The sequence below is a fragment of the Sceloporus occidentalis genome, unplaced genomic scaffold (assembly GCF_023333645.1).
Source record: "Sceloporus occidentalis isolate IW3139 unplaced genomic scaffold, rSceOcc1.0.p SCAF_2, whole genome shotgun sequence".
Classification (NCBI taxonomy): Eukaryota; Metazoa; Chordata; class Lepidosauria; order Squamata; family Phrynosomatidae; genus Sceloporus; species Sceloporus occidentalis.
Genome location: NW_028316982.1, coordinates 91492803 through 91508503, shown reverse-complemented (window position 1 = coordinate 91508503; position 15701 = coordinate 91492803). Strand labels below are relative to the sequence as shown.

Below are 15701 nucleotides of genomic sequence, written 5' to 3'. Positions count from 1 at the left end.
TTAAAGCGGTGTCGAACTGCATTATTTCTGCAGTGTGGATACAGCCTACATTTAGATATTCAGGCAGCCCATGCACCTGAATGCATCTCCAGGTAGGCAAGCAGACTTTTAAAGGTCAGACGTGAGATAACCTTGCCGCTTTTCTAACCAAACCAGGTTTCTATCTCTATAGTAGCCATAAGAAAAACAGAAATACAACTGATGCAGCTTTCCCCTTCACACTGTCTGACTCATATATATAAAGATTTGCATCCCATCTTTCTCCCACAATGGGATTCATTAGCTGCTGGACCAAAGAAATGGTGAATAGCCCATTCTGTTCCTTGACTAGCCCTCCTCTGAGGCTTTCACTCTAATGTAGCTAACAATAGAGAACCAGTGTGGTGTTGTATAGCCAAGTCACACTCTCTCAGCCTCAGAGGATGGCAATGGCAAACCCACCATGAAGAAACTTGCCAAGAACACCCACTGAAAGATTTGTCATAGGGTCGAGTGATTTGAGTGTTGGTTTATGACTCTGGAGCCCCTGGGTTCAAATCCCACCTCAGCTATCAAACCCACTGGGTGGCAAGTCACACACTCTCAGCCTCAGAGGATGGCCATAGCGAAACCCTTCCGAAGAAAAAAACGTCAGGCATGGCAAAACAAAAGCTGAAAACACTCACAGAAATATGAATTCAAGCTTCTTAGTCATGCCCAGGAGACGCCCAGGCTTCTTGTCCTGGGCGACCTCAACATCCCTCTTGCGGCCAGCTATGTTCCATCCGGTGCGGCTCGGGAATTCATGGAAACCATGGCAGCCATGGGCCTGTCCCAGCTGATACAGGGTCCCACACATTGTGCAGGTAATACTCTCGATTTGGTCTTCTGTTCGGATGCGGAAAATCCGTGGGCAGAAATAGTTAATATTTCCCCCTTGTCATGGACGGATCATTTCCTGGTAGAGGCAAAAATCAAGGTCTCTACCCAGATCCCCCCCGGGGGTGGTGGACCTATTCGGATGGTCCACCCTCGAAGGCTGATGGAACCTGGAAGGTTCCAAGAGGCCTTAGAGGGGCTCATGGTTGGTAGCGACGGCGATTCTGTTGATGCCCTCACCGGTATCTGGAATACCGGTCTTTCAAGGGCTATACACAGTATCGCCCCGAAGCGCCCTCTCAGGCCCGCTTCCAAATGTAAGCCTTGGTATACGGAAGACCTCCGGGCTAGGAAGCGGGCACTGCGACGGCTAGAGTACCGTTGGCGGAAATACCTTTGCTTAGACGACAAGGCTCTCCTAGACCAACTGTTAGAGGACTACGGAGAGGCAATGCGAGCAACAAAGAATTCGTTCTATGCTGCTCGCATTGCGTCCGCAGAGTCGCGTCCAGCAGAGTTGTTCAGGGTGGTCAGGGAGCTAACTCAGCTCCCCCCCTCCCTGAACCAGATCCTTGAACCTTCTAAGGCCTGCTGTGACCAATTTAACGACTTTTTTGCGGATAAAACCTCTCGGATAAGCGAAGGTCTTAACGCCGACATTCAAGCAAAACCTAGGGTAGAGGTGTCCAGAGCCTCCGTGGACTTTATTGTACTGGATCGATTTGAGTTGGTGAGTACCGATGATGTGGACAAGCTCCTCGGAAGAGTCCGGAAGACGACCTGCTCTCTCGATCCCTGTCCCTCGTGGCTAGCGGCCCAGGGGGGACCGGCGGTAACTTCGTTGTTACGCCGGATTATTAATACATCTTTGAGGGAGGGCCAATTTCCATCAGAACTCAAATTGGCCATTGTAAAACCTATTCTGAAAAAGCCCTCCCTCGACCCCCTGGTATATAATAATTATCGGCCAGTTTCGCTGCTGCCATTTTTGGGGAAGGTGATCGAGAGGGCGGTTGCAATCCAACTTCAGACGGTCTTGGATGAAACGGATTATCTAGACCCATTTCAAACTGGCTTCCGGGCGGGTTACGGGGTTGAGACGGCCATGGTCGCCTTGGTCGATGATCTCCGTCTGGGTATCGACAGGGGAAGCGTGTCCCTGCTGGTGCTCTTGGACATCTCAGCGGCTTTCGATACCATAGACCATGGTATCCTTCTGGGGCGCCTAGCGGAGGTGGGAATCGGGGGCACTGCGCTCCAGTGGTTCCGGTCCTACCTCTCTGGGAGGTCCCAGATGGTGCAGCTGGGAGACGTATGCTCCGACGAGAGGCCCCTTAAAACCGGGGTCCCTCAAGGGGCCATTCTGTCTCCCATGCTATTTAACATTTACATGAAACCGCTGGGAGAGGTCATCCGGAGACATGGGGCGCGGGGTTATCAGTACGCTGATGACACCCAAATTATTTTCTCTATGTCTCCGACTGATGCAGTGACTGGGGATGGTGTCTCTCCTCTTGTGGCCTGTCTGGAGTCAGTAATGGGCTGGATGAGGGAAAACCGACTCAAGCTGAATCCAGAGAAAACGGAGGTACTAGTGATAGGTTCCCCTGGTCCTGGAATGGTGGTGGTTCCACCTGTCCTGAACGGGGTCACGCTCCCTGTGAAGGACTCCGTGCGCAGTCTGGGGGTGCTTCTGGATTCGTCGCTTCACCTGACTGCTCAGGTGAGTGCGACGGTCAGGAGCACATGTTATCAGCTTCGGCTGATTCGCCAGCTGCGCCCATACCTGACCCAGAGGGACCTTGAAACGATCGTACATGCTCTGGTAACCTCAAGATTGGATTTTTGCAATGTACTCTACATGGGGCAACCCTTATACCAAACTCGGAAGCTACAATTGGTGCAGAATATGGCAGCCCGGCTGGTCACTGGTGCTCCCAGGACCAGCCATATAACACCGATTTTAAAAGATCTTCACTGGCTGCCTATTCGCTTCCGAGCTCAATATAAGGCGTTGGTAATTACCTATAAAGCCCTAAATGGCTTGGGTCCAGGATACCTGAAGGACCGCCTCTCCCCATATATTCCGTCCCGCACCCTCAGAACATCTGGGCAGCAACTCCTGAAGGTGCCAGGGGCTAGACTTTCTTCCGTCACTAAGCGGACGTTTTCCATCGCCGCCCCGGCCCTCTGGAATACGCTGCCCGCTGAGCTCCGCTCGACTACCTCCCTGGCCCAATTTAAGAAGGATTTAAAGACCTTCTTATTTCATCAAGCATTCCCCCCATGAACATCTTTTTAGGGCCTCCCTCCTCTTCCGTGGCCATGAGGAAGGGCTAATTGGGGTTTTATCCTTTTTATTGTTTTTATTGTTTCTTTGATGCACTGTTTGCGCGCGATTTGTTGATTTATGTATTTTTCACTGTTGTAAACCGCCCTGATCTATGGAAGGTTGCGGTATATAAATAAAACTTTTATTATTTTATTTATTTTATGTCCGAAATAGAAGACATTTGGGAATTATTTCTGGACAGAAGATTTAAATGTAGGACATGCCCTGGAAAAGGAGGACCTCCAGTCACCCTGGGTTTTCTTGGCTAGATTCCTTCAGAGGGGAGGTTTGCCACAGCCTTCCCCTGAGAGAGTGTGACATGCCCAAGGTCACCCAATGGATTTCATGCACATATCATAACCACAAAGGAGGGCAAGGCACGGCAAAATGTAGGACATTCAAGAAAAACATGGGGCATGACAAAATAGAAGCTAAAAGCACTCATAGAAATATAAATTCAAATACAGAAGGCCACGTCCTGGAAAAGGAGGGTGATTGACTCAGAGGGGAGGTTTGCCATGGCCTTCCTCTGAGGCTGAGAGAGTGTGACTTGCCCAAGGTCCATCCAGTGAGTTTCAGGACATGCAGGAATCTGTACAAACTACGTTCACCAGCAAAGTAGAATGCAATACCTCAGGGTTAGAAAAGGGGAGGGAAAGCCTCTCTCACCCTTTCTGTGAGAACCATCTCTGGAGGGAACCCCCTTCTCCTCTGCTCCTCCTGGTCCCCTCTGCCCCATCAAGACCTTTGGCAGGAGCTGGCTGCCATTTCCCTCTTGAATTAACCAAAGGCTCCCCTTTGCAGAGCTCTGCAGGAAGGGAGGAAGGGAATAAGCAGCCTTTAGCCTGAGAGGCCAGCCTGACACACACAACGCCCAGCTGGACAGGAAAAAAATGGCACACACACACGCATACAAAGGCAACAACCTCTAGGTTTAGGAGAGGCAGGACTTCGGCCCTTTCAGGCTTAGGAAGAGGAGGTGTAATCAAGATTGAGGGAGGTTTCCCTCAGCATGGAGACTGAAATCAGTTAGATGAAGGGCAAGGGGCACATTTCTCGAGAAACCAGGCATTAGTTCACCCTTTTTGCCGTGTTTCAAAATATTTCCTCTTCCTCCACCACCACCTGGCTTGCAAAGAAGTAAATACAGGCTGCATCCATAGTGCAGAAATAATCCACTTTGACACCATTTAACTGCCCTGGGAATTGTAGTTTATTGTGGCACCAGAGCTCTCTGACAGAGAAGGCTAAATATGTCACAAAGCTACAGTTCACAAAATTTACTAGCACTGAGCCAGGGCAGTTAAAGCATTCTCAAACTGGAGTATTTCTGCAGTGTGTTGTGGACCCTTTTCTTCTGTCAGAGAACTCTGCTGCCATAACAAACTACAGTTCCATAATTGCATAGCATTGAGGCATGCAGTTAAAGTGGTGTCAAACTGGATTATTTCTGTAGTGCGGACGCAGCCCTAGATGCCTTTATCACATTTTACATGTAAGCCTCTGGAACTCGTTGCCACTTGCTATTGAGAGGCCATAACACTGTTGCAGCAAAACAATTTTTAGAGTCTTCTGATACTTTAGGGATTAGAGTGCATGTGGCACAATCCGTTGTCTTTCAAGGTGCTGCAACTCTGTTATATCTAGTGGGTCCAGAATGTATTACAGATTGAATCTCTCTTATCCAAAATGCTTAGGGCCAGAGGTGAAAAAACAGATTGGTTTCCAATCAGCAAAGGGGTCAGGCAGGGCTGTATTCTATCACCCTACCTGTTTAACTTAGAATATATACTCATATAAAAGTCTAGAAATTTTAGTCAAACAATTAACCCAAAAATCCTAAGCTGATTTATCCACAGGTCAAAGTAAGTACTGTACTTTGACTCTTATAAAAAATGGACCATCCCCTGGTGAAAGGCAAGAGTGCAATTTGTCATGGAACGACTGACCTCCTTTCTGCTCTCTCATCCATCCAGTCTTTAGTGTGAGTGCAAACAGTTATATCTGCTGGAATTTTTTAAGTTCTTTGCTGTTGTTTTCCTTTGCTACATCCTTAAGATCTTTTAACCTCGACTTAATCATATCAAAATCCATAATTTTGGTCCCAAAACATGAGGTCAGCTTATAGTCAAGTATATACGGTACTGGTATATACATAAAATATCACAAGAAAAGCAGGATTAGATCAGAAGGAGGAGAAGTGAATATAAGAGGAAGGAACATCAACAATTCTAGATATGCGGACGGCACCATATTACTAGTGGAAAACATCTGATTTCGAACAATTACTAAGGAAGGTCAAAGATGAAAGTGTAAAGGCATGCTTAATGATGAACATAAAGAAAAGAAAAATAATGAAATACATGGAAGAAATACATAAATTCAATCTAGACAATAAAGAAATCATAACATCGATCAGGAAGGAAACTGAACTTAAGAAATCAGAAGATGACTAGGAATGGGATAGGATAGCAAGGAAAGAATAAGAAAAGATCCTAAAGAGCAAAGACATACAACTGAGCACCAAATTATCCAAGCCATTATACCTCATATTTCCCATCACCATTTACAGATGTGAGAGCCAGGCAGTAAAAAAAAAAAGGAGATAAAAAGAAAATCACCTCATCTGATGTGGTGCTGAAGAAGAGTGCTGAAGATCCTGTGGACAGCCAAAAAGACAAACAAATGGGTCCTTGAACACATCAAATCAGATCTCTCCCTGGAGGCCAAGATGATTAAATGGAGGCTGTCATACTTTGGCCACATCATGAGAAGGCATGACTCACTAGAACTGACAATAATGCTAGGAAACGTAGGGGGACATAGAAAGAGAGGAAGACCACACACCAGATTGATAGACTAAATCAAGGAGAGAATGAACATGAATCTACAAGACATATGCAGAGCAGAGAAGGATAGGAGGCTTGGAGATGTCTCATCCATGACACCATGAGTCTGGACCAATTCGAGGGCAGTTAACAACAACAAAGGTGTTTTGGGTTTTTTAAAATATATATATTTGGATTTTGGAATATATGTGTTTGCATATAGGTATATAATTAGATATATTGTACTGGAGATGGGACCCAAGTATAAACACAACATTGATGTATTTCATATAAACCTTATAAACATAGCCTGAAGGTAATTCTATACAATATTTTTTTAAAATAACGTCATGAATGTAGCAAAGTTTGTATACACTGTCTTTGACTTATGAAGTATAGAGTTAGGAGTGTTCTCACTTTAGCCAAATCAGGCTCTTTCATGTTCTTTCAAGATAGTTAGGTAAAGAAGGCATGAAATAAGAGATCTAAGCCCTCAGTGGCTCTTAATGCAAACACTGATATACCCCATATAGAGCAAACTTTTTTTTTCTGTATGCCGTGAACTAGAGGTAAGAGTGTAGGTACGAAGGCAAGGCCAACCAATATTCACAGTCATAGAATAATAGAGTTGGGGCCCTTTCCAACTCCTGTTCAATGCAGGAAATCCAGCTAAAGCATCCCCAGCAGGTAGCTGTGTGGCCTGTTTTTTTTTAAGACATCCAGAAGAGTACCCACATCAACTGTAGAGGAAAACCACTCTTACTGACAATAGGTTCTTTCTAATGGTTAATCAAAATCTACTCTCCTGTAACTTCAAGAACATGCCTGCCCCCTTCTCTCTTTGACAGCCCTTAAAATACGATATTTAAAGAGTGCAATCATGTCACCTCAGTTTTCTCTTCACCAAACTGAACATGTCCGCTTCCTTCAACCTTTCATACCTCTTATCATCCTCATTGCCCTCCTCTGAACCTGCTCCAATTTAAGATGAGGCACCCAGAACTGAATGCAGTACTCCAAATGAAGCCTGACCAGCACAGAATATAGTGGGACTATTGCTTCCCTCAATTTGGAAACTATGGGCCTGAACAGACAGGCCAAAATAAAGCTGCTTCGGGTCACTTTGGAGGTATGCTGTTTAAATGATGCGTATGTTCTAAGAGCTGGAAGCCGCGCCAAATCCACGCTTCAGTCCTAAGGATTGGAGCGCTGCTTTGGCGCAGCTTCTGGCCTCTTAAGATGCATGTGTGATTTAAACAGCATATTTCCAAAGTGACCTGAAGCAGTTTTATTTTGGCCTGTCTGTCCGGGTCCTATGCTTCTTTTAAGGCAGGCTAAAATAGCATTCTTCTTCTTTGCAGCACCATCACACTAGCTCATGTTCAACTTATGATCAACAATAATCCTAAACTCCTTTTCGCATACAGAACTACTGAGCCAAGTATCCCTCATCCTACACCTATACCTGTACATTTGGGGTTTGTAGCTTAAATGTAGAATTTTGCATTTCTCTCCAATGAATTTCATTTTATTAATTTCTGCCTGATTTTCTAGTTTATCTAGGTCCCTTTCTTGCTAATCAGGAGCTGACTAGAATACCAGTTTCTTATTTTTATTTTATTAGTATACATCACTTCCTTATGTCCTCCCCTTTAACGCTGTGTTATGCTCTGTGCTGCCAATGCTTGTGGTCTTGTTGCTAGGAATGCAGATCTCATTCAGCCAAAACTGCCAAATTGCTTTTGTGTCTCCTCCAAAAGCAAAGGCAAGGGTTGTGCTTCGTACATATATTGCTAAATACATTTACAAAAATGAAGATGGCCCTAATGAACCTTGGCACTAGCAATATTCTCCTAATTTGCCTCTATAGATAGACAGCCCTAAGAGCAGCCAAGACTATCCCAGCTGTCTATCAGAGACATTATCCTGCAGAAGCTTCCATCACTCCATTATATGTAAATAAAGATTTCCCACCATCCGTAGCTACCATATGAAGCTCTTCCGATTTCCACAGCATTACAGCTCCTTAATTTGTCTATTACACATGAACTTGGAACATCTTCATCAGGCTATTAATATTAAAATCAGTCTTTTTGTATTGAGAAAAAAGTGTTTGTGGGTTGAAAGACTTGCACAGCCTTCAGATAATTGCTGAAACTTCACTGTTTCCATTTTCTTTTTAAGACTGAAACAATATCACTTCTTATTATCTATTTAAACAAGCAGTTTGTTTGTCTTCTTGAATTATGTCAATTTGCTTAACCAGTGCCATGGTGTGAATGGCCATTGTTAATAATGATATTGCCACAGTTAGTACCCTCTGATCTCATTGCTTACACTCCAACTTCAGTCATGTGTACTGACATACCTCTGCACTTCTGGATAACTGCATGCATCCAGTAATGTTCATGATAATCCATAAAAACTCATGTTATAATGAATTGGTTAGTCTTGTCCTTAAGGTATCACAGAACTATTTGTTATTCATTTGGGTAGAGGCATTGGACAGTGCTGCACTATTCCTGAAAGACCCACCAATAATTTAGCGGTGCTTCTAGATTTGCTGCTTTTCTGTAGAAATACAAGTGGCAGAACTGGCCTTCAGTAAGTACATCCAGTTTGAATTACTGTAATAATGTTCTATGCTGGACTCCATTTGAAGATCTGGAAACTTCCAACAGGCATATAATGCAGCCAGTTCAGTCCATGGTGAGGCTAAACAAAATGATTATTTCACACCAATTTTGTACCAGTTATATTGGCTGCAGGTGCAGTTCTGGGTTTTGTCCAAAATGCTTTTTTTTTTTTTTGGGGGGGGGGGGGTTGTACTTTTTATTATTATTATTTTGAAGCCTTAAATGTTTTGGGTTTGGGTATTTAAGAGAACATTTGCAATCTCAGGAGCATTCCTATATATTAAGAACAACATCAAAAACATATTAACTGGCCTACCGTTAACAGCTGTAAGGTTGGGGGAGCACTAGAGTCAGTATGGACCTTATCACACTAGATATTACATGGGGTTCACAAAATTGTGCCACTTTTTATTTTTGGGAAAATCCACTTTCTGCATGAGTTAATGTCACATTAATGCTCAATTAGCCCGACGTGTCTGAAAACAATCTCGCTTTTGTGGGATATTCCCGGGATCAAAACCCATTTATCCACAGGATTTGGATGCTTTGCCTCCCGTGTTGTCATTGCTGGTCTCTGCTCTGTGGAAGATACATCTCCTAGAAGAGATATGGCTGGCTCCAATGTATTCCAACAACCAATTTGAGTGCAATTTTACATCATTTAGAAGTACAGTATCCCCCATCCCATTAAAAGATCCTCAGCAGCCCATTACTTATATATGCTTTTTGAGTTAAACTATAGCAGTGACTTTATTCAACAAGCTCAGCTTTTAAAATGGTTTAAAGCTGATTTATATTTTTATGAACACATTATATTGATAAAGATTTAAGATAAACACCCAAAGGGTGCTCAACAATGGCTCTTTTTCAGCCTGGAGAGAAGTGACCAGTGAGGTCCCACAGGGCTCTGTCCTGGGCTCAGTGTTATTCAACATCTTTATCAATGACCTGGATGACAGAATTGGGAGCATACTTATCAAATTTGCAGATGACACCAAATTAGGAGGAATAGCTAATACTCCAGAGGACAGGATCAACATTCAAAATGATCTGAATAGCCTAGAAAGCTAGGCCAAAGCTAACAAAATGAAATTCAACACAGAGAAATGTAAGGTATTGCACTTAGGGCAGAAAAATGAAATGCATAGATATAGGATGGGGGACACCTGGCTGAATGAAAGTACATGTGAAAGGGATCTAGGAGTCCAAGTAGACCATAAGTTGAACGAGTCAACAGTGCGATGCGGCGGCTAAAAAGGCCAATGCAATTTTAGGCTGCATCAATAAAAGTATAGTGTCTAGATCAAGATAAGTAATTGTGCCATTGTATTCTGCTCTGGTCAGGCCCCACCTGGAATATTGTGTCCAATTCTGGGCACCACAATTCAAAAAGGACATTGAGAAACTGGAGCGTGTCCAGAGGAGGGTGACTAAAATGGTGAAAGGTCTGGAAACCTTGCCCTATGAGGAACGACTCAGGGAGCTGGGGATGTTTAGCCTGGAGAAGAGAAGGTTAAGAGGCGATATGATAGCCCTGTTTAAATATGTGAAAGGATGTCATATTGAGGAGGGAGCAAGCTTGTTTTCTGCTGCTCCAGAGAACAGGACCCGGAACAATGGATGCAAGCTGCAGGAAAAGAGATTCCACCTCAACATTAGGAAGAACTTCCTGACAGTCAGGGCTGTTCAACAGTGGAACACACTCCCTCGGAGTGTAGTGGAGTCTCCTTCCTTGGAGGTCTTTAAGCAGAGGCTGGATGGCCATCTGTTGGGGATGCTTTGATTTGGATTTCCTGCATGGCAGGGGGTTGGACCCATGCGGTCTCTTCCAACTCTATGATTCTATGATTCTATGAAATACATTCAGAAAATAATTATATTTAATATACAACAAATTGTGTGTGTGTGCGCGCGCGTGCCTTCAAGTTGCCTATCAACTTGCTCTGACCCCATGAATGGCACAGGGTTTTCTTAGGCAAGGAGTACCCAGAGTGGTTTTGCCAGTTCCTTCCTCTGAAGTAGTTCTGTGAGTTGTTTAGCCTTCTCTGTCAGACAGCTGTGGTGCCAAACTAAAAATCCCAAGTTTCCATACAACGGTGCCATGACAGTTAATGTGGAGTCTAACTGCATTAATTCTGCAGTGTGGGAGCCGCTCAGGGCTGATCCTGCTTGGCGTCCAAGAGCAAACAGGATCTAGTGTCTTTAGGATTGTGTTGTTGTGTGCCTTCAAGTTGTTTCTGACTGATGATGACCCAAAGATGAACCTCTCACTGGGTTTTCTGTGGCTGAGCATGTCTGACTCACGCAAGCTCACCCAGTGGGTTTCCATGGTAGAGCAGGGAATTGAACCCTGGTCTCTAGCATCCTAGTCCAATGCTCAAACCACTTTAACATGCTGGCTCGGACTGCCTTTAGGGTACTGGACATTGAACCCCAACAGCAACTAATGCAAAAAGTGGGGAAGCATTACAGTTTCCCAGGTATGAAATATTGCTGTTTGGAGTGACTCTGAAGTGGATGAACAATGCGGGTGATGGCTGTGTGCAACCAGCGGAAACATGAAATGGGTTGTGCAAGAAACTGATTCTGAGATAGAATACCTGGAACTTCAGGACTGCCTCCTTCCACTCCCATCCCCCCCCCCAGCCAGTCATTCAGAGGAACTCCCCCCTCCCCAGCAAAACCCACAAAGCCATCACAGGACATGGGAAAAGGTTAGGGCTCCAGACAATGATTCCACACCTAGTTCATGTGTCAAAGAGCAGAGACTGTGTGAGAGGATCACTTCAGTTGTCCTTACAGGGACCCTGAGCAATCATCTCTAGGGTCACATTTGTACAGCAGAATTAAAGCAGCTTGAGAATGCTTTAACTGCCACGGCTCAATGCTATGGGATCCTGGGATCTGTAGTTTGTTGTCACTTTGGTTATCCTTAAAGGGACTATGAGCAATCATCTAGGGCAGTGGTTCTCAACCTTCCTAATGCCACAACCCTTTAATACAGTTCCTCATGTTGTGGTGGCCCCAACCATAAAATTGTGGTGTCTTGGTTCCTAAGACAATTGGAAATATGTGTTTTCTGATGGTCTTAGGTGACCATCACCTAAGGGGTTGCGACCTACAGGTTGAGAACCGTTGATCTAGGGCCACATTTGCACTGCAGAATGAATGCAACTTGACAATGCTTTAACAGCCATGGTTCAATGTAATGGTATTCTGTGATTTGTAGTTTGTTGCAGCACCAGATACTTAGAGAAGACTAAATCTCATAAAATTACAAATCCCAGGATTCCATAGCATTGAGCCATGGCAGTTAAAGCGGTGTCAAACTGCACTATTTCTGCAATGCAGATGCAGCCTAAAAGGAGGTGACTTTCTTTTGCTCAGTTCAAGCCACAGTGGTGGCAACTGTAATACATCTCCTTCCTGAATCATGTTACTGCCTAAGATAGAAGAGGGTTTATTCAGTGATAACACTGAGCAGAGCAGTAAAGTTCCCAGCAGATCTCTGCCCCAATTTGCTGTTGTTGTTGTTCTTGCTGTGTGCCTTCAAGTCATTTCTGACTTATGGCAATCCTATGGCCACCCTATCATGGCAAGATTTGTTCAGAGGGGGTTTCCCATTGCTATCCTCTGAGGCTGAAAGAGTGTGACTTGCCCAAGGTCAACCAGTGGGTTTCCATGGCTGAGCCAAAATTTGAACCCTGGTCTCCAGAGTCATAGTCCAATGCTCAAACAACGCCATGTTGGCTCTCTCCCTGATTACTAGAGAGACAGAAAACACACATCCAATAACACAACAGCTTTCCATCCTTTGCCAGGCTCTGCACCTGTGCAAGGTGGTGGTGGAGGCCACCTGTGTTTGCTCTTCCTTAGATAAAGCAGGTTGGTGTATCAGAGTTCCTCAGCGCATTCCTCCCACATTCATCCTTTGTACCTCTGTATGCGTATGTATGCATGTATACACACATACTCCTACCCATCCTATTTAAGACTGAAGCATTTTAAAGACTCAGGATTACATTGAGACTTACTTGGAAGCAAACCTGCACAAGACTGGGCCTAGCATCTAACCTTCCTTTGGTCCTCTAAAACCTCTGCATCTCTCCTTGTTTCCAACTCATCAGTTACTTGATATTGTGAGAAAGGCTACCAGTCACATGGATGGGGGGGAGGACATCTGTGGCTGCATCCACACTGCAGAAATAATGTGGTTTGATAGCACATTAACTGCCCTGGCTCAATGCTATTTGTAGTTTGTTGTGGCCCCAGAGTGGAGCAAAGCAGGACCACAACAAACTACAATTCCCAAAATTCCATAACATTGAGCCAGGGCAGTTAAAGTAGTGTCTAGCCAATTATTTCTACAGTGTGGATGCAGCCCATAACTCTTAAAATGTTTTCTTTTAAGGCTTTTCTTTCCTCCTAAAACGCACCAAGATCTAGAATGGGGAGGTCCTTTCAAGACTTTTCTACTTTGAAGTCAGAGATGCTCAAAGTGGAAGACCTGACAAATCTGAGCTCTTTAACTCCCAGAAAGTCCTATCCTGGACAGTCTACAAAGGGATCTAGTAGCACCTTAGACACTCACTGGAAGTTTCCTAGACTTGATCTGCCTTCCTATGATGCATCTGAGGAAGTAGGCTGAAGTCTAGGAAAGCTCATGCATGCTCCCAACTTCTCTCTTTCATATAGACCACTGGTCCACAAACTGTGCCCTTTAAGAGATTTTGGACTTCAGCTCCCAGAGGCCGCAGTCATGTTGGCCAGTAATCTGGGATGCTGGGAGCTGCAGTCCAAAATCCCTCACAGAACACAGTTTGGGGACTACTGATATAGAGGTATCAAGATGCTGCAAGCTCCCTTTGCATCCTACACTGCTAAGTCTTTGAATTCATCTGAGGCACTAAGCTCAAGTTTAGGAAAGCTCCTGCTTCCAACTTCTCTCTATCTCAAAGGTGAGTCTCAAAGGTGCTGCAAGATCCCTTTACAAACTGCTTTTCCAGAGTAAGCCAGCTAATCTCTGAATTCTCTGAACGCATCTGAGGATCAAGGCTCCAGTTTAGGAAAGCTCCTGCTCCCAATTCCTTTCTCTCAGTGAGTTTCAAAGGTGCTGCAAGATGCCTTTACACCCTGCTTTTCTAGACTACTACTGCTACATCTTTGAATACTTTGAATGTATCTGTGGATGTAGGCTCCAGTCTCCGAAAACTCATGCTACATCTTCTTTCCTAGTTAGTTTCCAAGGTGCTGCAAGATCCCTTGGCACCCCAAACCTAGGCTCAAGTCTAGAAAAGCTCCTGCTCCCAAACTCCTCCCTTCCAGCCCCAGTGAGTCTCAAAAGGTGCTGCAAAAGATCCCTTGGCATCCTGCTTTTCCAGCCTAACCCTGCTACTAGGATAGCCTTTGTAATTCTATCCTGGTGGTCCCTTTCTGTTTAAGGGTTGGTGGGGTTTAATTTCTAATATTTTAAATTTCTTTTTAAAAATCAATTTAATTTTTATTTCTTTTAAAAAATCAAATTTATTTTATTTCCTAAAAATCAATTTTATTTCGTAAAAATCAATTTTATTTTATTTCTTTTTAAAAAACCCAATGTAATTTATTTCTTAAAAATCAATTTTATTTCTTAAAAATCAATTTTATTTCTTTAAAAAATCCAATTTTATTTTATTTCTTTAAAAAAACATTTCTTTTAAAAAACCCAATTTTATTTCTTAAAATCGATTTTATTTCTTTAAAAAAACCAACTTTATTTTATTTCCTTTTAAAAATAGATTTTATTTCTTTAAACAAATCAGTTTTATTTTATTTCTTTAAAAATCATTTTCATTTTATTTCTTAAAAATAAAAATAAAAACACCCCATCCACCAATTCCCCTCTTGGGAAGCAGGATCCCTCTTCCAAGGGGCTGGGGCTCCTCTTACCTCCTAGTAGCAGGAAGATCCTAGTGTCTCCTCCGGGGGATGAGGGTCCCTGTTGTCTTGAGGGGATGAGGGGCATTTTGTTCCTTCTCCTTCCAGCCTGGAACCTGCAACTCTGGATCCAGTTGGAGAGGGGATCGCCTTGGCTGCTGCTGGGGCTGGTGGAGCTAGTGAGCAGCAGCAGCAGCAGAAGAGGATCTGTGTGTGTTGTGTGAGTGTGTGTGAAGTGTGATGATTTCCCTGCTGCTGCCTCACTGCATTGGAATGTCTGAGCTCAGTAGTAACCCTGCTGAGTCCAGGGGCTCCATTCAGCAAGCGATCAGAGAGAGAGAGACCTGGAAGAAGAGGAGGAGGGATTTTATTTTTCTCTCCCCCCCACCTTTCCCCCTAATACAGTACAAGCCTTGCCAACAAGTTTTGCACAAGGTGGCTTCCCCCCCACCACCCCTTTCTCTGTCCAGTGAAAAGAAAAGAAAAAGCCGGCTATCTATCAGAGTGGAAACAATGGCTCGATTCAGGATTTTGTCCTGGCCCCCCTCTCTTGGCTCTCTCTCTTCTTGCTGCCAAAGCAAAAGGCTGAGAAGCAATCGCTCCAAAGGGCCCTCGCGGGTGGGAGGTTGGGGGGCATCCCTGGGGAAGTCCCCATCCCTTGGAACTCAGCTGGACATCTTGGCAGGCAAAAGGGTTTATTGAAAGTTTCAAGAGGGGGTGTATGGAGAGAGAAAAATCTAGGATCTTGTCAACCTTGTAAACATCTTTGCATGCAACAGATTTGCCTTCCCCCATCTCCACTTTCCCTTGGAAGTTTGAATGGGGGGTGTATGGAGAGAGAGAAATCCAAGATCTTGTAAATCTTGTAAACAGCTTTGCATGCAACAGATTTATTCCCCCATCTCTGTTTTATTTTGAAGGGGGGTACATATAGAGAGAGAAATCCTGGATCTTGTAAATCTTGTAAACATCTTTGCATGCAAAAGATTTGCCTCCCCCCATCTCCACTATCCCTTCAAAGTCTGAATGGGGGATGCATGGAGAGAGAGAAATCCAGGATCTTGTGAATCTTGTAGACAGTTTTGCATGCAACAGATTTATTCCTCCGTTCCTGTTTCACTTTGAAAGGGG

General features: G+C 44.1%; 1 protein-coding gene across 1 annotated transcript in view; it reads right to left on the bottom strand.

Moving 5' to 3' along the window:
• Positions 1-14787, bottom strand: part of LOC149318685 (1-phosphatidylinositol 4,5-bisphosphate phosphodiesterase epsilon-1-like) — a 206843-nt gene extending 192056 nt beyond the window's left edge. Inside the window, exon 1 of the mRNA XM_089510269.1 lies at positions 14583-14787. The gene's annotated coding sequence lies outside the window, so the exon portion shown is untranslated. The remainder of the gene's footprint in view (positions 1-14582) is intronic.
• Between the last annotated feature and the right edge of the window lie 914 nt (positions 14788-15701).